This window comes from Callithrix jacchus, chromosome 2, assembly GCF_049354715.1.
Source record: "Callithrix jacchus isolate 240 chromosome 2, calJac240_pri, whole genome shotgun sequence".
Classification (NCBI taxonomy): Eukaryota; Metazoa; Chordata; class Mammalia; order Primates; family Cebidae; genus Callithrix; species Callithrix jacchus.
In genome coordinates this window covers 117614501-117637144 of record NC_133503.1, presented here as the reverse complement: position 1 = coordinate 117637144, position 22644 = coordinate 117614501, and the positions used below count along the sequence as shown (strand labels likewise).

At 35.2% G+C, this 22644-nt stretch overlaps 1 long non-coding RNA gene across 1 annotated transcript in view; it reads right to left on the bottom strand.

Annotated features, from left to right (window-relative positions):
- Window positions 1-22644, bottom strand: part of LOC118151467 (uncharacterized) — an 87724-nt gene that overhangs the window by 55812 nt on the left and 9268 nt on the right. Inside the window, exon 2 of the long non-coding RNA XR_004739801.3 lies at window positions 8575-8670. This is a non-coding gene — a long non-coding RNA (uncharacterized LOC118151467). The remainder of the gene's footprint in view (window positions 1-8574; window positions 8671-22644) is intronic.

Below are 22644 nucleotides of genomic sequence, written 5' to 3'. Positions count from 1 at the left end.
TATCAGGATGCAGGTGAAAGTTTTCCATCTGGTCAAACAAATATCATATATTCACCAAAATGAGCCCAGAATGATTAAAAAAAAACTGTGCAAGCTTCAATAATTTCTCTTATCATTAACTGTATGTATTGCATTTTTAAATTATTCTAACATATAGTATCAACAGACTGTAATTCCCCAGCAAAGTATAAAATAGGCATTAAAACTATTTCTAAACTATCATCTAGGATGATGTATAAAGCATTCCACATAATAGCAGACTAAGTATCATAAAATATTAGTCAAGTACTAGCATAGTCATTAATACTCCTCTTTAACAAAAGGCAATTTCACAGCCTCATTTACCAACTGGAAAATTCCATGTCTACTTCATAATTATGCTTTTTATTAATCTCTGTAAATTTTAGTTAGTGCTTTTTGGCAATTTCTTAATACTAGCGCCCTGGATGTTGTTAAATTGGATTAATAGCTTTATAAGTAATATATATTACATGTATATATTTAATTGTAGGTGATTTGACTTGTATTGTGGCAATCAGCTTTTTTAATACCCTATTACATATTTAGAATTTATTTTAGTGCAACTAATTTTGAACCTCAATATTTTGCAACATGTCTTTATGATGTTAGTTTTATAAATAGAAGGATACAGAGAACTGGGGGTTGTGGTCAGCCCTAGCTCTTCTCACATTGTTTTGGCCTGAGGCAGGCCTGAGGATGGAATCATTTCAGATGGATTAGAACCTAGATAAATAACCATAAAAGTCTTGCAACATTATCTCCTCTCTAAAAATATACAGTTCCAACTCTTTTCAATGTGGATGGAGTATAAGAGTAAACAACTTCATTAGGCATGTTAAAGCACATTTTAGAGAAAGTACATTTGGCTGAGAATTATAAGCATCTTTCTGCATCAGCCTTTTTTGAATTTAAGGACAATCTTTCAATTAACTGAGCCTGCTGCTACATACTAAAATGTAGTTTGAGTTAACAGCAGTTTGATTGGACATTCAGAATTACAGCTCCTGGAAGTTCTTAAAAGGTCACCTACTCCTTTTCCCTGCACTTATGCAATTAAAATTGCACTTAAATATGGAATGAAAGGACAGAATGGGGAAAAGCAGATTTATTGAAGACAAACAATAGGCCAAGCACAATTGGAACAGAGATGAATAAATCAAGGCCCCCATCTGAATCAGTTTGCAGACTAACTTGGTTTATAGCCATATAAACAAATAACTGAAATAATGCATGTACAGTTTTGCACAGTGCCTGGCACATAAGTGCTCAGTTAATAATAGTGCTTATTTTATCTCCTAATAAAATGCTCACCAAGTACAAGGAGTCATCAAGCTAATGCCCAGTAGTCCAAAGAAAAACCATGTTCATATTTTAGTCTGCAAGATTGCAAATCAAAGTGATTTCATGTGTTCATTCATTCGCTCATTCCTAAAAGATATTAATACAGTACAGAGACTAAGAGTGTGCAATGTGTGATCTCTGATCTATACTCTACCACTTAACCAGTTATCCCCTCATTAGTAAAATCGGGATGTGGCTGCTTCACAAGACTCTTTTGAGGACTGATGAATTTACATGAATTAATGCAAGCAAAGTATCTGACTCTGAGAAAGCATTTAATAAATCTTGAGATTATTATTTTCCTCATATATGCATCAAACATTTACAGGGCAAAGTACTAGGTGTTCTTCCAGGGCCAAAAAGATTATGCCCTTTGCCCCAGAGGAGAATTTGCACCATTCTCCTCTGCTCCCTCTGTGGGTCACAGAAGCCCTCTTTGCCTTCTTGACTGCATCACGATTTGTTCCTCTAATCCCAGTACCTTTACTTATACAGCTCCTTCCTCCTGGAAAACTCTTCTTTCCTATCTTTTTCTATTCAACTCATTAATTTCTCATATTCAGGTCAACTATCCCTTTCTCTGGGAAACTTTTCCCGATTACTTAGTTTAAACCTTGTTTCTTTGCTACCTGTTATCATAAAACTGAAATTCTTCACTGTACTTATCTCAGTTGGCAATTGTTAACATGATACTTTGACCAATGTAGTCTTACCTACTAGAGGATAAGCTCATTGAGGGCAGGCATCTTGTCTATTTTTCTCAAAACTGTGTCCCAGCTTCTAGCACAGTGCTCACTGGAGTGCACAGTAATCCTTCAATAAATATTTACTGAAGGAGTAAATTAATGAATTCACCATATGACCATTTTAACAATGTAGAATCTCTCAGTTTAAGTCTTCTGTTATAAAGACCAAAGTTGGGTTAATGAGGCCAAGAAAGTAGCCACATAGGTTCATTATCTTATTTAAGTTTTAAAACAATTCTTGTAAAATCAGAATTATCATTTGCATTTGGCTAATAAAAAAGTTGAGCCTAAGAGTGCTTAGAAAGCACAAGGTTTCTAGCTAGAAGAAACTAGAATCAAAACACAGTTACTCTATTCTTTTCTATTATACTTCTCTTAAAAAGCTCTACTAAGACAGATAAGGCCATCAGAATTTAATAGTGCATTCTGATGTTGAAGATAAAACTCCAAAAATTAATAAGTAAGCTCAACTAAGTGTAGTATTTTGTCTTTCCTCTCCATTTCTAAGCAACATACTTTTGATATTGGGTAACACCCATATGAAAAAAATCAGGGACTCTCACTCATGGAAGGAGTGAGTCTCTTAAATAGTTTCATAGCTGCATTTACAATCATCCAGGAAATGACATACTTTATCTATAGAATGTTTTGATCCATCTGTCATTCCCTAGCCTTAGGCTATAAATATAATGTCTCATTCAGGACATTAACTATGTGTCCGGAGCTGATAACATATGGATTCCACATTATAGCAAATCACAATCTAGAGATCTCTAAGGAGAGGGCTCCAACCCTCTAGTGATTTTTGTGTTGGCTGCTATATATGTTAGAGGTATTTTGTCAGCTCTTAAAATACTATTTCTTAAATTATAAAATTGTTTTAAATTATAAAACCACACATATATTTGGTAAAACAAAAATCAAAAATAGTACAGAAGAGTATAAAATGAAAAGTGAAATGTTCTATTCTCAAACCATCTCCTGTCCCATTACTAGAGGCAATTTCTTTTAATGATTTCTGTTTTTACCTCTTTTTACAGTGATTAGTACTGTACATTAAATGTTTATGATCCTATATTTTTATCACTTTCAGATAGTTATCTACTCACTCCCTGCTATGAAAAATAAAGAACTTAAACCAATTACAATACTTCTCACCCCTCTCTTCTTCCTAATTCTTGATTTTTTATCATATTTTATTACTTTAATTTCTCTAAGAGCTACATTTTATCATGAAATATTAACCTCAAGCCTGTATTGATTCTTTAGGAATGAATAGACAATATCTACTTACAATGTTATATTGTTAGACAATATATACTTATTGTGCATTATATAAGATAAGGAAATTATATCTACATTTCTACCTCTGCTACCTGCTTCCTACCAATTTCTATTGGCTAAACAATTATTCATATCACCAAGGTCTATGATACATTCTATTCTATATCTATTTTTGCTTTCCATAGTGTGTCTATATATGGATTTAAAAATTTAAGAACAACATGCAGCATTTATATAATTATTACTATTATGTAGATAATTTTTTCAATGGAGTTAATAAAGTAGAGTTTCCAGGTTTCCAGGTTTCTATGAAATAATGGTAGCCACCTAAATGTAAACAACCATATATATTCCAAAAAAAAAATTCTAGGATGAAAAGAGGGCAAATAATGTCATCTGGAACTATACCAACAACAGAACTGGGCAACAGAGAAGACTAAGAAGTGAGGAGGAAAATTCACACATGACACCAGCGGAGGCAGCTCCTGAGTATTCTTCAGGGTAGAGAGTGAGGGGACAACTCTCCACTAGGTGAATTTCTGCACATTTTGTGAGGAAAGCACTTTGTCCCAGACTATCTTTTTAAGAATGTTTGGATGGCAAACAGCCATGGAAATTAGAGACAGTGTGTCTATCTGGAACAAAGAGAGACGTGCTGCTCACTTGCCCAATTAAAAAAAAAAAATGTGTTCACAAAGCTCAAGATGCTCCTCCTTAACTCAACCAATTTTACCTGCAGATATTCTATGCCCTTATTGCACTGCTCTGTGGAAACTGAGTCCTGAAGAACCAGCACAAAAAAATACCAAAACTCTCGTTATTGTTATTTTTGTAGTAATGAACCATCCTCCTTCTCTAATCCAAGACTTTTGTACCTTCTACCAGCATCCATAAAACTGTTAGTGTGTTAGTTTCGCTTGCAAGTAGGGTAAAATCTCAGGCTCTGTCATCCTTTCCAGTAAGGGATGGGCTGTGAGGGAGAAAGGAGGTAAGAGTGCTATGGGCATCCCACTGGTGGCAAAACACAGATGAGATCAACTAGGATTCCACTACAGAAAGAGACGAACCTACCCTGAATAGGAAATATTGAAAGATCTGAGACCTGGTAGGTCCTACCAATTGGTTCCTAGAAAATCAAAATGAAGGACCTTGAAAAGCGTGCATGACTGGATGAGACACTGGGGGAAGGCACCACTCTAAAAAGGAAGCACGCAGCAGTTAGAGCTCCACCTAGAGGCTGGCTGGTGAATGGAAACAAGGAAAGATGAAGATAAGGCCCCATTGACAAAAGACAGTACAGAAAGAATCAGAAGACATGTTTAAAATAAAAAAAAAAGGTAAGACAATCACTCTTAAAAAAAAGAAAAAGACCCTTTACACTATAACAATGTAGAAAGTAACAGTAAAAGTGAGAAATCTAGTCATCCACATTCTCCTTGACCCAATACCATCTTTTCCAATATGTATGAAACATGGCATCAATAAGGCCACAAAGCTTTAATAATTTCCATTAACTAGATATAACAGAAATAGTATTTCCTGATCACAACGCAATGAAATTCAAATTTATAACAAAGCCATAAGAACAAAAACATTCTTTTACTTAGAAAACTCTATTAACTCTTGGGCAAAAAAAAAGAAATGTATATACAAATCACAGGATTTCTAAAATAGCATCAATATAAACTACAAAAATACCCAAATATAAGGGATACAACTGAAGCAGTGCTCATAAGAAACTACTTTGCTTTCAATATTTATGTTAATAAAATATAATACAAATAAATAAAATTAACCTTTACTCAAAGGTAGAAACAAAACAAAAATTTAACCAAAAAGAAAAAATAAGAAAATAGTAAAAGATAAGTAAAACTTAATGAATTAGAATAAGAAAACAAGTCAACTAATAAATAAAGTTGGTTCTTTGAAAAATTTAATAAAGTACATTCAACCAGTAGACAACTTAAACTAGAAAAAAAATACTCATACTCAAACTAAGAAATGACAAGGAAGAAATAAACATTTGAACAGAGGAAATTGTAAGAATCTTAAGAGATGACTTTGTACCACTCTATGCAGATAAACTTGAAAACAGAGGAAACTGATGTCAAAATAATAGAGAGAGATGACTTTGAAAGAAGATATAAAGTTATCTGAGAGCTATTCAAAAACATACCAGCACCAGTTTCCCGGGGGAAATCTATTAGACTTCAAAGATCAGATAATTCCAATTCCACATAAACTATTCCAGAGCACAGAAGCATAAGAAAAACATGTAAATCCTTTTTAATGAAATGAGTATCTTATTTATACCTAACCTGGTAAAAACTAAACAGGAAAAAGACAACTAAAGTAAACTTCACTTATGAACATTGTATTAATTTTCTAGAGCTGTCATTATAAAATACCACAGACTAGGTAGCCTAAATACTTTTTAAATAAAATGAGTATTGAATCTATACCTAAAATACCACAGACTAGGTGGCTTAACAACAGAAATTTATTTTCTCACAGTTCTGGATGCTGAATATCAAAATCTTGGGGTTTACAGGCTTGGTTTCTTTTAGGGCCTCTCTCCTTGGCTGGCCTTTTCTCTGGTCAGGCATCCCAGATGTCTCCTCATCTTCTTATATGGACACCAGTCCTACTGGACTAGGACTATACTCTTATGACTTCATTTAACCTTAAATACCTCTTTAAAGACCCTATCTCTATATAAAGACAGATTGAGGGTTAGGGCTTCAACACACGCATTCAGGGGGCACTTAATTCAGTCCCTAACAAACATTATGCAAAAATCCTAAAGTGTTATAGAACAATTCAGTAGCACATAAAAATAGTAATACATCGATTCACTGCTAAATACAGTATATTCTAGGAAGGCAAGAATTAACTCGTCACTCTAAAATGACATAAGCATTTTTCTTTGACTTAGTCTCATATCTAGGAGCCTACTCTGAAGATGTTTCCCATATAAAAAACCATATGTCACACAGGTATTGACTGTTGTATTTTGTAATAACATAAAACTAAAAAGAACTCAAATGTCTACAAGTAGGAGACTATGTGAACAAACTCTGGTACATCCACAAAATGCAGCCATGAAAAGAATGAGAAAGATCTCTACATACTGACATTGACTAAAATTCAGAATATTATTACATGAAAAGGCAAGGTGCACCATGGTGTATATAGTATGTCACATTTCATATAAGGGAAGAAGGGAGAATAAGGCAGATATAAATGGATAGATAATAGATAGATAGATACTGATACAAATACAAATGCACATACTTATTTTTGGAAAAAGAAACATCTATGGAATGAGGAAGGAAAGAGTAGAGGAAATAGGGATATCAGTCAGACTTCCCTGATTATGTCTTCAAATAAAACTTTAAAATTATGTTAATATTTTTCTGATTGAAAGAATAATTCAAAAAGAAGAAAAGCCAATTCTAAAGCTGAAAAAAATGAGACAAATGAACCTAGGTGTGCATTAAATTGGTGATGCGATTGTCTAGAGGGAAGATTTATTTCAAGTTTTTTCAATATTGTACAGGTTGAGTAACCCTTATCTAAAATGCTTGGGGCCAACGTTTCAGATTTTGGATTTTTTCAGATTTTGGAATATTTTCATATACGCCATGAGATAACTTGAAGATGGGACCCACATGAAAGCACAAAATTCATTTATGCTTCATATATCTTATATACATAGTGTGAAGGTAATTTTATGTAATATTTTAAATAATTTTTGTATGAAACTAAGTTTTGACTGTAACTCATCATATGAGATCAGGTGTAAAAATTTCTACTGTCGTATCGCACTGGTGCTCCAAAAGTTTCAGATTTTGGAGCATTTCAAATTTCAGATTTTTTGATTAGAGATACTCAACCTGTATTCTGTATATCTTTTGTGGGATATATTCCAAAGACAAAAACAACAGCAAAGAAATCTTAAACCTTACTCACTAGTTTTGTCTTTAGTAGTAATAATGATACTGCAATTTCAGAACTCATCAAAACTAAATCCTGTAGTGCTTAATAAAATGTCAGATTTAAAGTTTGATATTTCCTTACAAGTAGCAAATTTATGAGGGGTGTGCAAAATAATCGGGAAAGGAGGGCAATAGGGGTAAAGGTGGAAGCCAAATCTTTAATCAGTATATGAATGAAGAAGAAAAATCTAGTATCCTTTCTCTTTTACCTTGAATCAAAAAGACAAAAATTAGATGCAATGTTCAAATCTCTAGTCAACAAAGCCAGAACCCAAACTAAGGCTGTAAGCTTCCCAAAACTTCTTATGTTTTGGGAAATTTTGAGAACTTGAAGGAAGTTCTGGGAAGTTTACCACCCTAGTTTGGGTAATAAATGTTTTCATGCTGTATACTAATGCAGTTTGGGAAGTTTAGTGTATTACAATATCTGTTCTCTAGGGCAGGAGTCCCCAAACCCCGTGCCCTGGACCACTACCAGCCACACAACAGGAGGTGAGCATACTGGCTAGAGAGAGAAGCTTTATCTGCATTTACAGCCACTCCCCATCACTGGTATTACTGCCTGAGCTCTGCCTCCTGTCAGATCAGCTGCAGCATTAGATTCTTCTAGGAGCATGAACCCTACTGTAAACTGTGCATGTGAGACAGCTAGGTTGTACACACCTCATGATAATCTAATACCTGATGATCTGACACTCTCTCCCATCACACCCACATGGGACCATTCAGTTGTGGGAAAACAAGTTCAGGGCTCTCACTGCTTCTACATCATGGTGAGCTGTATAATTATTTCATTATATATTACAATGTAAGAATAATAGAAATAAAGTGCACAACAAATGTAACACACGTGAATCATCCCTAAATCATCCCCCCTCCATATGTGGAAAAATTGTCTTCCATGAAATCAGTCTCTGATGTCAAAAAGGTTGGAGACCACTACTGCAGGGCACTTATTGTGCCATTTCCTGGCTACAAGAAATTAGTCTGAACCAGATGACATCTCTTATTTTCCTAAATAAGAATGAATAATAAAGCCAGTCACAGTGGCTTAGACCTATAAACTCAGCACTTTGGGAGTCCAAGGTAGAAGGATCACTTCAAGCAAGGAGTTCAAGACCAGCCTGGCAACATAGCAAGACCCCATAGCTATAAAAGAAATAGCCAGTCATGGTGGCACTCACCTGTAGTTCTAACTACTCAGGAGGCTGAGGTAGGAGGATCACTTGTCCAAGAATTTGAGATTGAAGTGAGCTATGACAGCATCACTGCACTCGAGCCTGGGCAACAGAGAAAGACTCCATCACACACACACAAAAAAATGAGTGCTAAGAGTTAAGTTCTCCATACATATTTGGATATGACATCCGGAAAAATAATCCACACATTTGGCTTTCTAAAGAATCATCTTTCTGTTTTGGAGATCATGCATGTTACACAAGGCAGGTAGACAAAGTGAATATTTTTGGTGATAGAACTTAGATGACAGAATAAGAATAATGAAATTAAAAATGAATAAGGAAGATTATAATTTAAAATTTGTAATTCTACAAATCCAAAATGAGAGAAACCAGTTTAACTGTTACTAATTTTATCTTGTTATACTTTATTTTATTTTACTTTATTACTTTTTGGAAACTTGACCACAATTGGGAATAAGCCAAAAACATTTTTAGGTAGGTGCCGAAAGCTGAACACAGCCACAGACTTGAAGAAGAAAGATATCTAGCCAGAACAAGAGAAGTAATAACTCCCTTACTTTATTTAGACTGCGGACCAAATCTAGGCATCCCATTTTAAAAATAACATCGATAAACTGTAACCGACTCAACATTTTGATCTCTTAGTGCTTTTAACTTTTCATTTTCAATCACCTATCCTCCAATTATCCTCAGCCATCTACTCCCAGAAATGATAAGGAGGCAGAGTGAGGTGGGAGCTGTACATAGTTGGCCTATGCCAATACTCTTGCCTTACACTACTGGTTTTCAACCCTGGGAGCACATTAGCATTGACCTGAAGAGGCCCCACTTTAAAATAATCAAAACAGGATTGGAGGGAGGTATGGGGAGACAGCAGGGCAATTTTTTAATTTCAGATGTTTCCTGTTTCCAGTGTTCAAGAATCAGAATCACTGCCCTCAACAGATTCTATGCACTTTGTGGACAAGGATTGTTGTTTCCTTGGTAATATGGATTACATCTGAAAGAGGTATGCTTTCTGAATTCATGTTGCTTTCCAATTCTGATTTACTAAAACAAATTGAAAAATTATACTAGGCTATTTAGGATTTATATTCTGGATCTTTTCCCGAAAACCTTTATTTACACCCCAAGAGTTGTATAAACATAATTTATCAGAGAAGGGGAGAATGTATTTGAAAGGATTCCTAGCAAATATACGTAAAGAAGCTTTCAAATCCAGTAGTTAAGTAAAAATCAATGATATTTTTTTCCAGGTCTCACACTAAAAGTATTCAGTGATTTACATATAAACATTTTACAATAAAAACATGACCTAGGACTATCTCAGTGTAACACTTTGTTATTAAAAACGAATGTAAGAAAACTCTTTTAGCATGGTATTTTTGAATTACAATCATGTACTTCAGGGTTGAATGTCTTAGAGAAATGAGAGGAAAAGTTAGTCTTACATGCATAGGCTGATGATAGAAGAAGACAGAAAGGATGCAATTAAATGTAAAATAAATATATACTTTGTTTTCTTAAAAATGAAGCAAGTGTTTAAAACTGTGGTAGATCTTTTAATCTGTTGCTATGCCAACAGAAAAAATTTAAATGGATCCAAGAAATGGGACAATTTTCAGGAATATAAGCACAACCTATTTCAGATAAGTAAAACTGTATTCATATTATCCCCCCAAGGGGTTAGAGTCTTGAGGGAATTAGTGCAGAATTAATTGCTCAGGTTTCTCCCCCAAACCACAGCAGTCATAAGGCGCAGAATCTCACGCTATGTTTTTCTGATATCTAGATCTGGATTTAGGTTAAACTTTTTCAGGATTGTGGGAAATGCTGTTCCCCAGTTTGTAGCTAGCAGGACAGCATGTTTCTACCATTTTAAGACTGATTAACACACGCAAGAGACAAAAGTCCATAAATCGTGACCTGTATTTCTTAGACAATACCGAGATGATATAGCTTTCAAATATAAAAACATCTTAATAAAATACCTCTCATATGCAAATTATCAGCATGCTTTTTTGAGTCAGACAAAGACAGGCATTATTTTTCCTGAAAAAAAATCAAAGATTAAAATGAAGGATGACCTGAAATCTATAACTTACAGAAATAGAAATTATAAATTCACTCAAATCGTATTCATATAAGATAGTATTTTAACTATTGGATATTCAGTGCATTGATCCACTTCTTCACGGCTTTCTCACAAGTAAATATAAGCAAGCATTTCTTTTTTTGAGGGAAAGTTGTTTTGTTTCTATTGTAAAAATACATTTCTGAAAATACTTTAATACATCCAGAGAGTCTTTCCTTAGCTTTACAGCAAGTCAGGAATAGACTGCCTCAGCAAAACAAAGATGAAAATTTAGTTCAACTGCCTTTCCTGAAGGTATTTCTGTAAAGAAAGAAATAGATAATTCACAGTAATTAAAAAGTATTTTCAATTAAATGCTTGTCTGTATGGGTGAGTCTGCCTTATTGCCTATGAGAGAAAAAAAACCTTACTTCAGCTTATTTTCAAGTGTTTATTTTTAAATGACTTAATTATCAAATGGAGCCACTATGAACAACAATTTCTTATCATATGATATTTTTTATTTTATACCGAAGATGAGAAAACATCTGAAACTGGGTAGCATAAGGGGAGCAGTGGCATTCCTTTTTTTCCACTAGGTTTCTATCATCTATCTTTAGGTTTTGCTTTATTTTTTAAATATGTGGAGCTGAGCTGATCCACAAATACACTGTTTGAGCTCATCTTTAAATCCTGAGCATGTTCACATAAAAGAATATTGCCCATTGGCTACTGGGTATCACCCAGTTTCACTTTGTCTTTGTTTTCTGAATAGTGAGCCTCTACTATAACTTACATTAATATTACGTGATAAATGACAGCTTTATTGTTATATTAAAACTCTTTAGCAGTCAGTTAAGGTGACTGCATTTATCTAAGAAATATGAGCTCCACTTGTACTTATTTCTGTATCTAATGTATGCCATTTCTTGGACTATCCAGATATCGCATGGTAATTGTAGCCTACACTAGTTACAAAAAAGAAAAAAAATAGGAGATTTGGTGAATATACACAATCATCATATCCTTAAACGTGCTTGATTGTCTAGTTCTATGTCACAAACTGTGTACCCAAACAAAATAAGATAACAGATGGATTTTGGAAGATGTTAATGAGTGTGGTTGAAAACACACAGAAAAATCTGATCTACTCCAATGGCATTCAAACTTTTTAACAACAGAGAATTTCCTCAAATGGAACTTTTCTGTGCAGAGTCCAACGTATAACACAAATAATCAAACAAAATTGACCCTCCTTCTTGGCTCTTCTGGCCCCCAAGATACCTCTAGGTATCCTAGCACATTGCTGAGAATAGCTTGGAAGACCACTGGCTTTAATTTTTATCATATTCTTTCATCATATGTTTTCAGTTTCCCCTTTTAATAGGAAGTACTACACATTTCAGTCTGTAAAAATTTGGAAACTCCTTCATCTCTGCTACAGAATCACGATTTTTCTGGATCTTCTATCTCCAGTTTTCCCAACTTCACTATACTGCCATTTTCTCATCTGTAAAATGGAGATTATAGTAGTACCTACAAATATATTTATTTATTTATGTATTTCTTATAATATATAATTTATATAATTGATATTTTAATATAAACATACATTAAATGGTTGTATAATAAAACATATTTTATTTATATAGAAAGTTCTTTGGACAATAAGCAATAAACCATTTAGCAAATTAAAAAATTCCTTACATGGGCCAGGCATGGTGGCTCATGCCTGTAATCCCAGCACTTTGGGAGGTCGAAGCGGGTGGATCACGAGATCAAGAGATTGAGACCATCGTGGTCAACATGGTGAAACCCCGTCTCTACTAAAAGTACAAAAATTAGCTGGGCATGGTGGCGCGTGCCTGTAATCCCAGCTACTCAGGAGGCTGAGGCAGGAGAATTGCCTGAACCCAGGAGGCGGAGGTTGCAGTGAGCCGAGATTGCGCCATTGCACTCCAGCCTGGGTAACAAGAGAGAAACCCCGTCTCAAAAAAAAAAAAAAAATTCCTTACATGAAGATGATGTGGTTTTATTTGTGTGAAAGCTGTGTGTGTGTGTGTGTGTGTGTGTGTGTGTGTGTGTGTGTGTGTGTGTAGAAAGAGACAGAGAGACCTGGTCTCTCTCTGTCACCCAGGCTGCAGTGCAGTGATGCAATCACATCTCACTTCAGCTCTCTGCACCTAGCCAAGCTCAGGTGATCCTCACTCAGGTCAGCCTCCTGCGTAGCTGGGACCGTAGGCATGTGCAATCACACCCAACTAATTTTTTTTTATTTTTTGTAGAGATGGGATTCCACCATGCTGTCCAGGCTGGTCTTGAACTCCTGAGTTCAAGTGATCCTCAGCCTCAGCCTCCCAAACTGCTGGGAGTACAGATATGAGCCACTTCGCCCAGCTGCAACATTTTTTTAATAAAAGGCCAAAATACTGCTTTCTATTCTGTTTCTGATTTTATTTGTGTAGGCCAGTTGATATTCTGTTGATTTACAAGATGGAATTATGTCAATGTTAAGTGGAAGCATTCAGGAAATAATAATAGTTCACAGAGCTTTCATTTTCCAAAAATGGACTTAGGGGCTCAGCTACACATATGAAGATATTTGGGGTTCTTTATTTCCTCACTCTTGCCTTCAGTCAATCTCATTTGCCACTCAGTCACGTACATATGCTGTAGCTTGTTCTCATCAGTTGGGTCTGTTAGAACCCTGGGAGTTTAATATCATCTCTAAACCTGGTGATTTCATTGTTTACTTTCAGAACATTTATAGCATGTTAAATATGGCAGCAGTCCCAGGCCTTCAGAGACGCCTCTGTTTTTACTTCCGTCTCCGACATTTTGTTTACTTTGTGTCCTTTAATGAGGACTGGAATGGTGATTGGCTTAACTCTTAAGGATGCTCCCAAGGATCTTTTCCTTGGGAATGAGGAGGAAGGAAAAATATAATTTGTATAAAAATTCTTTAGAGGTTTAGACATCTAGAGAAACATGAAAGAAAAAAAATTAAATACATGAAAGCAAAGGGCCCCAATCCAGAATGAGGGCAAGTGCTCAGCTGCCAGAGATATCAGATTGTTTTTACTTCCTGAGTTTTTTGGTCATGAAATGCACTTTTTTATCTTTTTACTAGACCTAAATGCTGCTCAAGTTATACCTCATTTGGTGACAAAAGCAATTCAAACTACAAAACTGCAATCTTGAAATATTCATGATTAAAACCCAAGTTTCATGTAAGAACATACAATACACTATCCAAATTTTGCGGCTTTCACACCAAAATCATATTCCTGCAAATTTCTTAACTGGATCATTGATCTAGTATCCTGAGTATTTCAAACAGAAATTCTTCATATTTTTTCTATTCACTTTAGGGATAAAAAAAATAAAACCACACAAACTTTTTAAAGCAATACATCCTTCCACTTAAATGTGCTTTAAAAAAACTATGTCCTTTAAATACTGTTCTTTAAAAAAGACTAGAGAGACATCGTGATTGAATAGTCAGAATGAGAATTGATAGAAAACATCCTAAATTGAGTGGGTTAAATTTTACTTAAGGAGAAGTGAGAGTAGAGCCTACAATGGTTGCTTTCCTCACTACATTTTGGCTGTCTGAAGTCATTGTGTGGAAGTACGAAAATCTTAGCTAATAATCTGAAGTATGCAATTTAATTCTTAATTCAACAGATGTTTATTAAGCATCTAATATGTGAAAGTCACCGTGCTAGACGTTATACTAGACTCTTTGGGAGGTAAAACAATGTAAAAATCATTCTTGACAGGATTCTCTCAAGGAACATGCAATCCAGTGAAGAACATGTCATATGTTCATAAATAACTATAATGATAATGTTTACTGCTTATTGGAGGCTATAAACTAAGTGTCTTACCTATATTAATGCATTTAATCTCCACCACAACCTTAAGACTCATGGATGAGGAAGGAAACCAAGGCACAAAGAAGGTAAGTGACCTGTCCTAAAACCACAGTCTTATTAGTAATAGAGCCAAAATCCAACCCAAGTCATCTGACGCCCAAGTTCACACTCAGTCAGAGCTATTCTGCCATACAAAATTATATGTTTTAAGTGTCAAATTAGAGTTACAGAGCCCATGGGAAAATATTTCTCACCTGAGTAGGCTCAGTTCTACTGTAACAGCAGTTTGCATGAAGCCCACAGAAGTTTGCTTTCCCCTATCGTTATTTATCATGGTGTTATATTCCGATTATCTCAGTCAGTGCAACAATAATGTCCTATGCTTACAGAGTAGTTCATTTTCATTTACCAAACATAGAAATTATTATTTCCATTTTATCAGTGAAGAGTTCAAGGCTCAAAATTTAAAGTATTTTTCCAAAGTCCCATAATAAGCAAGGTGCAGAGAAGAATCTCAAAAGAGAATGTTGAGTTGGACCATACAAGACTAGTAGTATTTCAGTAAGTAATACGGTGGTGGAATGCTAGGTACAGATTGAACAAAGCACCAAAGTTAAGAGATAATGTATAGGAGGAAGTAGTGTGTAGCCTACTTTGGCTGGGATGTAGGACTCATTAAGAGACAAAATATTGGCTTTGGTTTCATAAATGTTCACTTTATGATGTTGGTAATTACCCTCCTGAGAAAAAAAATGCAACAAGCACCAGAAAATATGAGGCTGTGGCTCTGGAGGGTTGTTGGTGGTGGCAATGAAGACTAGAAGTCATCTTGTAGAAGTCATCATTGGAACTATGGGAATGCACCAAATTACTGCTGGAGGGAAAGTAGAGCTAGAGTTACGTGGGGAGATGAGGGGACATGACATTTGCAGGACAGGAGAAGGAAGGAAACTGACGGAAAGAGAGAAGACACAGTTATAAAGCCAGAAAATAGAATCTGAAAGCATTATCCAAGGAGACAAGAAAAGATCTTAATGACTGGATAACCAAAATGTCAAATGCTATATTTTTTATCATACAAAAAGAAACATCATGTGCTTTTAAATAAATACAAAAACAAAAAAGAACCAAAATTCTATCCACATTGATTCTTTAAATGTCAGTTACTTAGTCACACAACCTATCCTGGGAAATAATGCCACAAAACATCACAAAGTGTATATTGACTGGAGTGTCCCTTGCGAGGAAACAAAATTAAAACAGGTTTGTATATACTGAAAAATATTACTAAAATTTTAAAGAATGCTGAGCATGTTAATACTTTGTTTTTTCCAATACACATCTGAGAATTTAAAAAGAAAATAAATATTTTCTTTACAAATACAACCTAAGTCTTTATAGTAGTATGTCATGTGACATGGCTTCAGTTAATCAAATGTAGGTCCTGGTGTATGTGCAGACAGATGCACATACTAAAGTTTTATATGCAGATAATTTTCTGGAGTGAGTAAAAATTACCTTAGTAACAGACTGTTAGTCCAGGACTCCCAATGCATCTTTTCAACAAAATGTGCACTTCGCCAAATAAAAAATTTAAAATAAAGTAAAAAAATTTAAGAATCTGTGGGCCTATTGTCTTCAGAGTTCCTGGTTTCTGTCCAACTCAAACAGATTCATCCTATCACTCTAATGACTCACCCAGTCCTTCGCAATTGTAAAACAAATACCATATCTCAGATATTAAAATTATGCTTCCTGGGTTCAACAAAATGTACTGAGAGCAGAATTAAAGTACACTAATTATGTTTTTAAAATGTTACATCTGATTTTTAAAACAAAAATCTTACTCTTTCCTCATGCAAAACCAAAATGCTACTCTGAGAAGGAGAGCTCCTTTCTTTCTGTCCTGCTTAGAGCTCTTTTCTCTCTTTCCCTCCTTTTTCCTGCCTCTGTCTTTCTGCCTTTGTTATTCTCTGTAAAACTGAATATATACATCACATTGATATTTCTTGCTAATGATAGCAACATGTATCCTGGAGGGTTTTGTAGCTAGCCTGTCTCACCTGTGGCAGTCGTAGGTAAATCTGATTGGAATTTCTATACCCATCTAAATAGATCCTTTCTCATCTTGCCCCTAGGCCTCTGAGGTGTGGGATCCAATCTGTGGTATGTTCCGATGCTACTCAGTGATAGGCAGGAGCAAGATTAGATGTGTTCTGAACTGTATTCATGTTCTCTCTTTTTAGTTGCCTAGGAGAAGGAAGAAATCTTCAGAAAAATGTTTCAGAAAATCTTTTCTGAATTGATATGTAGCGCATTTCTCCTTTTTTATACAAGGTGACAGCGTGTGTGAGATGTAAAGATGAGTTTGCTCAGGCAATTACCCCTTGTTGATAGCAGATTATTTCCTCTGGCAACTCGAAAATAACTTGTTGGTATATAAGTTACTGCTGTTCTGGGGATGTAGTAATTTACTCTCCTGCCTTTTTTATGAGCACATTTATTTTAATCAGTAGAGTTCAGAATAGCTCTTTTTCATCTAACTCCATCTCTTTTGGAGTTATGCACCTTCTAACATATAATGAAGGAAGGTCCTTTTGCGCACACAGGAGAAAAGAGTTATGATATATTGCTGGAAAAATGGTCGTTGCACAGAAAATCATACCCTATGATCTTTTTTTCCATGTTAAAAACACAACATTTATTCTCCACAGCTCCAGCCCAAATTATTTTCCTAATGAAAACCTCACCAAGTAACTCACCATTATCTTTCATTGTGGGGACCGATAACATGGAATAGTTACACATGTAGGATGAAGAAGAACATGAAAGAATTCAGGTCAGCAAAACCTATATAACTTATAAGAAATACTGCAGGTTGTATACCTCACTGAATGTCTGTAAGATAAAAGCAAGCCAGGGAGTTTAACTCCCTCACCATTTTGCAGATGAAGTAAAGGGTCCGGAAAAGAAAAACACTTTTCCATGGCACCCAGGAACTTTGATGGTGATCAAACAAATTCTGTGATTAAGGTCCTTCACCTGTCCCATTGGCCCCTCCCACAACCCCTTCACAGATCTCTTGCTAATTCTAAGCATACAGAAAGCAAAATTCATTTTCTAACATTAACCCCTGGTTGGCTAAGACTTCACGACTCCACATGGGTTACTTATCATGAAAGTTCAGTATATGATAAAGAGGTGGATCATTTAATTTTCTCTAGTACATAATAAGAATGATAAGATTAGTGACTTTACCACTGCATCTTTTCTAGAAAAAGGCAAAGATTGGCTGATACAGCACAAATACCAACACCTTAGAGCCTGTATTCTTGACAATCTCTACTTCTAACCACTTAGATTCTTGTTATTCCATTCTTCAAATCATAAAGAACTAGGCAATAACTTTCCTGAGTTAAAAGAAATAGGACAAAGGAAGACTAGGGATTTGGAAGAATCTGGCTTTCTTGAAAACTCAGGGACTGTCACTTGAAAACATTACTTCTTTGTACTTCTTCCACAGAATGTTTTCATTTAAGTGAAAGTAGAATATCAGAAATAATTTTTTGTTGAGAAAAAAATAGGAAAAAGAGGAAAAGCAAGAACTGCAAGATTATTTTACAAGTATTACTCTGATTTTTTAATAAAGATAATATCTGGGCAAATCAGTAGGATAAGTAAAATCAACTGTCCTAATTTATAAAGGCAATGCAACACAAATTTACATCAGTCCACATTGTGACCTGTGTCTGTGCATTAAATATATTAATAATGAACAGTACAGTAGAAAAATTTTTAAGGGTTTTTTTTCAAGTAGAAATTCTCATCAATGCCTAAAATTCAGTAAATTCAGTAAATTTTAAATTCAAAGGAGCAAATTTAGTAAATTTTCCTTCCTTACCTAAGGCGGTTGTTCAAATCTGTGCTGAAGTAGAGATGCATGGCATATATTTTAATATTTCAAAAGTAGTGAGTTTGTAAATCTATGTATCTTAATAAATTGTAACCAAACCTAGAAACCTATACTAAACAGGTGCTCAGTCCTCTATGAACTCTCTTCCAATAAAAAGGGGAGAGTGGCAGCACACACTTGTAGTCTCAGCTATTTGGGAGGCTGAGGCGGGAGGATTGCTTGAGCCCAGGAGTTCTAGAGACAGCCTTAGCAACAGAGTGAGATCCATCCCTGAAATAAAAAAGGTAGAAATTGTATATAGATATATATATATACATATATACAAAAAATTATATATATATAAATATATATACATATATTTGCTTGTCCAATAAACTAATATTGAATATTATACAATTTGACTCATGTGGCCTTGTCTGTCTAGTTTTTGACAGTTGTAAACAATTTAAATTTTAATATATTATAAATATTATTTCTATTATTTGACCAATATTTAAAAGTAATAAAATTAGTGAGAAGTATTTTATCTTGATGATATAATTGCCAAGCACTTTGCCAATAAGAAGCTCTGTACAAGCCTCAAATAATTTAAAGTAGCAGAAGTATTTAATGTGTAACTTGAGAAATTAAAATTTGGTGGGTTCATATAATTTCCTAACCAAATTAAGTTGTGAACAGCAAAAAGAATCATGCACACACAAAAATTGAACTTCCTTATAGAAATTCCAGGAAAAAAAGTGAAATAGATAAAAATAGCATACAAACCACAAAGACTGATGATTTTATGAGGGAGAATACTATCTCATCTTATTAATTAAAAAATAATGTGAAGGGCACTTAATCACCTCTGAAAAAATAGTTTATTTTCTTCTATCTGGAATCTATTCTTATATCACTGCTGTAAGCAGTTTTGTCACCAAAAAGCCGTTTCTTAAGTGCCTCGACCTAATCATTTTAAACCCAAATCAACTATATAGAATATAATGATTGTCAATAGGATGAGTTAAATATTGGTCTTAATAAAACTTTAAATGATATAATTAGCCTGACAACTTATTACATTTAAGCATATCCACCTACTTATGGCAGATATTTATTTATAAGAATTAAAATTACATAAATTATAAAAATGCTTCTACTTTACCACCATTAGTTTGGAATACTTGATGCTGGCTCTTTAATAGTGATAGATTTAAATATCGTCAGCTACATTATGGTCTGCTCAAAAAGTATGTGAGTCTTGGACAGTGTATAGGCAAAAAACAAAGTACTAATATGTAACACATCTTGCATCAAATGATAACTTTCAGCAGCAGTAGTTAGGGTAGCACAGGCCAGGAATCTCTACAAAAGAGAACGTTGGCCCGGCGCGGTGGCTCATGCCTGTAATCCCAGCACTTTGGGAGGCCAAGGCGGGTGGATCACGAGGTCGAGAGATCGAGACCATCCTGGTCACTATGGTGAAACCCCGTCTCTACTAAAAATACAAAATATTAGCTGGGCAGGGTGGCACGTGCCTGCCCCAGCTACTCAGGAGGCTGAGGCAGGAGAATTGCCTAAACCCAGGAGGCAGAGGTTGCGGTGAGCCGAGATTGCGCCATCGCACTCCAGCCTGGGTAACAAGAGCGAAACTCCGTCTCAAAAAAAAAAAAAAAAAAAAAAAAAAGAGAACGTTATGCAACAGAGTGCCACCAAGTGGGCCAGGGGATAGAGAGCTGCAACTGTTGGTATTTTCTTCTTCCTTTTATTTTTTTAATACAGAAGGATTGTACATTCTATATTTAGGAAACATGTGATATTTTAATACATGCACACAATGTGTAATGATGAAACCAGAGTATTTAGGATACCTTTCTTGTTGTTTGTGAGTGATGGTGCTGAGGAGGACTGGAATCAACCTCAGGAGAAACTCCATGTACTAGTGAAAAAAAGAAATTCCATCTACTTAGTAATGAAAAGAATAGTCTCTGAAGCCAGGCAGCTTTGTTAGAATGTCAGAGCTACCCCTCATCAGCTACTGACCTTGGGCAATTTTTGGAATGTCTTAGCCTTGGTAATCCCTTCAAAAAAAAAGGTGGGGGAGGAGAAAGAGAGGGATGAAAAAAAATGGTTTTCTATCTATAGAGGAATAATAGCCTTGTGTGAAGATTAAATAAATCAGCACCTATAAAATGCTTAGAAGAATGCCTGGTGGGTAGCAATGTCTCAGTAAACGTTAGCTAACATAGCAAAGGCAAAACATAGAGCAAGAGAAGCAGCGTAGCAACAGCAATAATCTCCCATTTCCAAAGAACATGAAATGTTTTGGTGGAAGGAAAGGCTGATCTATTTTTGAAGGAGGCAGCAAAGTACAGTGGGAAGCATCAGGAAAAATCCTGAGTTTTCATCTATCCTGTTTCTTTCAGTATCTTACTGCATGGCCTTGTGCCACTTAACATCTGTGCACTTCATTGTTCTTATCTAGAAACTAAGAAATTTCAATTTGGTGATTTCTGGGTCTTCTTCCAAATCTAAACATCTACTAGTCTATGATACCTAGAGAAGGATCATCTGGCAGCCATTGAATGGTTTATGCTCATAAGGAAGAGTCTTTCAGGTGTCTCTTTCTACTTCTCAAAGTGCCAGAGGAGCAACCAGAAATACATGAAAACTGGTATATTGCAATGAAATAGAATTAAGCCCTCAAATGGAATGTCACTTAATTCCTACACTGTAAAGACTGCATGTATGTGCTCTTACGCAACTATACCTTCAAATTACATGTTCTATAGAGTGATAGACCTTACATGAGTTCCCTGATAGAATAAATCCCCACCACATAGTGAATTTTTAAATTGAGACGTTTATTCTATTTCATTATAATGTGTAAATTGTTACTTTATACTCGACTGCCCAGAGGTAAATTGAAGATATGTATACAAAGTGAAACTATTCCTCTAATAAAATCACTGACATGTTAAGAGGGTTCCCATTTTAGTTATTTATGCTGTTTCCTTTCATTTTTAAAGATGACACTACCCTTTATTACACATTCTGAATGTGTGTGTTATACTTGTATGACACATTTTCTTTCCATGACCCATTAAAGTAGCATAATGCTTTCTATATTCATGCATCTCTTAGCACACAACCTATGGTTTTAAATATTTTTGCATTCTTTCTCAGAAGGGAAAAAATGGGTTTCGTAGTGAAGGAAAAAACTTGGCCAATTATGTCATTTTTATCTCATTTTCAGTTTCAACCTAGCATTATCTTAGGCTTAGTAGTAACAAATGATAAAATGACAAATAAATTCTGACATTCTCTGCATAATCTACATTCTTGGCCATCGAATCTTCATTTTACCAGCCTCTTAAGAAATGTTTAAGAAAAAGAAAAAAGAAAACCTCAAACATGACTGCCAATCTAACCCATTCCATTCTGTGTGTCATGCTGCCGAAGCAGCACTTGGAATCTAGAAGTACCAAGTGCCACAATTCGTCTCCTTGTGACTCATGGCACCAGATGACAAGCAATCCTCTGTCCTTCAGCAGCACCAGAAACAGTGGAGGATCCATGTGGGTGTTCACAGCATTGTGAATAGATCTAGTGGGAGGCAAGAGTCCAAGGCTCAGGCTTCCTGCACGTACCACCATCCTGACAGATGGCATATTCCTGGCCTGAATCCAAGGACCTTGGTCACCGAATGAACTTTCCCTGACTCCGTGCTATGTCGATATCCCAAACATCCAGGGACACAGGCCTTGCTTATGAATCATTCTGCTAGAAGCTGCCTCTATGTGTGTTTTCTGAATGAATGTTCATAAAGGTATTTTGCCTAACCCAAGTAAGACTGTTCAGCACTTTGTCACACAATTACCGTGGGTTGTATCAACACAGAAAGTGTGTTTTATAATTTAGTCATAATGAATTTTTTGACCCATAAATCAATAAACCTGTTACAGACTGAATAATAATATTTGCTTCCTGAAAGCATGTATGATATCAACAAGGTCGCAGTTTACTGTCATTTTTAATAGGGAGAAAAAAACTGTACTCAAGGGGCATTTAACATATTTTGACAAGGTGACCCACAATTATCCATTAACATTGTATTTGTCTAAGCCCTACTGCATTGATATGCAGGGACCATGTAATAGTTCATTGATGTCCCACTTGGGGGTGGAGAATAAGGCAAGTGGGACCTT